This window comes from Diceros bicornis, chromosome 2, assembly GCF_020826845.1.
Source record: "Diceros bicornis minor isolate mBicDic1 chromosome 2, mDicBic1.mat.cur, whole genome shotgun sequence".
NCBI lineage: Eukaryota > Metazoa > Chordata > Mammalia > Perissodactyla > Rhinocerotidae > Diceros > Diceros bicornis.
Genome location: NC_080741.1, coordinates 38,616,918 through 38,619,361, shown reverse-complemented (window position 1 = coordinate 38,619,361; position 2,444 = coordinate 38,616,918). Strand labels below are relative to the sequence as shown.

Genomic DNA, 2,444 nt, shown 5'->3' with positions numbered 1-2,444 from the left:
TATTTTTGAAGTAAATCCAATTTTACCCTTGGCTCTTTATTATTACTAACAAATTTTTTGGCAAACACTAGCATCTGAATCAACATTCAAGTGTGCCCTGACACCGAAGTTGACGTATGATCTCCTCCAGCAATCAGCACACTATGGCCCATAGCCCAAACCCAGCCCATCCCTTGTTTCTGTAAATAAAATTTTATTGCAACACAGACAAGCTTATTTATTTTTTTGAATTGTCTTTGGCTGCTTTTGCACTACAGCAGCAGAGTTGAGCAGCAACAACAGAGACCATAGGGCCTGCAAAGCCTGAAATATTTACTAACTAGCCTTTTACAGAAAAAGTTTTTGACCCCTAATTGACATTGTCACCAAGTATTCATTCAATGTATATTTATTAAATGTATGCTGTTAACTAGGCATTGTTTCAGGCACTGAGGATATAGAGATGAACCAAAGAAACAGGCCTCTGCAATCATGTAACATATATTTGAATGGAGGAGTGGCTAACAATAAACAAGCATACAAGTAAATAACTAATAAGACAATTTCAGAAGTCACTTGTGCTATGAAGAAAATAAAAGGGGTGCAATGCTAGAAAGTGACTGTTAGGAGGCAACACCAATTGGTTAGGTGTCAGGAAGGCCTCTCTGAGGAGATGGCATTGAGCTGAGACCTCAATGAAAATAATGAAATGATGAAAGGAACAAGATGTGCAAAGTTCACGGGGAGGAAAGGACCTTGATTTGTCCTAAAACCATAAGGAAGGCCAGCGTGGTTGGAGCAAAGTAAGTACTGGAAAGATAAAAGGCCCTGGCTAAACGTTTGTGAGACTCCTGATCAATGACAAATTGTATTCTTTCATTTCCACTGTATCTCACACAGGAAGTGATATTGATTAAAGGTTGCTTACTATTCTTTTGTGTATTAACGATTTATGTTGGTTGCAGTGCAAGCATAAATGATTTTTACATCAATGGTGAGAAAATTAAGAATATCTGATTAAAACGAAAAAAGCAAGATTTATGTTCCCTTTAGATGTGAGGTTGAAATATTGCTCCTTATTCATCATCTTGATCAGGCTGTTTAAGGTGGCAGAGTTAAGCCAGACCTCAAAATTTTCCTCTCACCCAAACCAGTGACATGAACAAGTACGAAACAAAACAAAACAACAACTCAAAGACTATCAATATTAAGCAATAGAAAGAGCTGATGACTTGAACACGAGCAAGAAATAAGTTTTAAGAATACATACAAATTTGCTTCTATATTTTTTATGGAGAAAAGTGTTGGGTGTAGGTGCATAGTAGGGGGGATGATGGTTTGTTGAGAAGAGGAAAATGTATGAATAAAACACTGAAAATTCTCATAAAGAATCAACAACTTAGCTACTCACTTTGGCAGCACATATGCCAAAATTGGAAAGATACAGAGAAGATTAGCCTGGATCCAGGGCAAGAATGACATGCAAATTCACGAAATATTATATACTTTTTAAAAAGGGCAAAGGACTTAAACAGACATTTCTCTAAAGATGATGTCCAAATGTCCAACAAGCATATAACAAAATGCTCAACATTACTAATCAGGGAAATGCAAATCAAAACTACAATGAAATATCACCTCACACTTATTAGTATATCTACTATAAAAAAAGATCAGGAAATCTTTTTGGTTGGTAAGGATGCAGAAAAATTGAAACTCTTGTGTACTGTTGGTGAGAATAAAAAATGGTGTAACTGCTATGGAAAACAACATGGAGGTTCCTCAAAAAATTAAAAACAGAACTACCCTATGATCCAGAATTCCCCTTCTATATCCAAAAGAATTGAAAGCAGGACCTTGAAGAAATATTTGTACACACATATTCAGAGCAGCACTATTCATAAAAGCTAAGAGGTTGAAGCAACCCAAGTGTCATCAATGGATGATCGAATAAACAAATGTGATATATACATACAATGGAAAATTATTCAATCTTAGAAAAGGAAGGAAATTCTGATACATGCTGCAATATGGATGAATCTTGAAGACATGCTAAGTGAAATAAGCCAATCAAAAAGAGAAATACTGTGTGATTCCACTTATATGAGGTATTAACAGTAGTCAAATTTAAAAAGACAAAAAGTAGAATGGTGGTTGCCAGGGGCTGGTGGGAGAGGAGGATGGGGAGTCATTGTTTAATCGGTATAGTGTATGGGTTTTACAGAACGAAAAGAGCTATGACGATGGATGGTTGGCAATGGTTGCACTACAATGTGAATATTCTTAACACATACTGAACTGTAAACATAGAAATGGTTAAGATGGCAAATTTTATGCTATGCATTTTTTTACCACAATGAAAAAACACACAAGTATCATCAACTTGTAGAGAGGAAGGAGACATAGTGTCAACAGACTCAGAACAGAGCTTGGGACATTGTAGATCAGACAGGAGAGCTAAGTAT

At 36.0% G+C, this 2,444-nt stretch overlaps 1 non-coding gene across 1 annotated transcript; it reads left to right on the top strand.

Annotated features, from left to right (window-relative positions):
• Positions 1-1,382: 1,382 nt before the first annotated feature.
• LOC131421585 (U6 spliceosomal RNA) lies at positions 1,383-1,489 on the top strand. Its single transcript, XR_009223910.1, has one exon. It is a non-coding gene; the product is annotated as a U6 spliceosomal RNA (small nuclear RNA).
• The last annotated feature ends 955 nt before the right edge of the window (positions 1,490-2,444 follow it).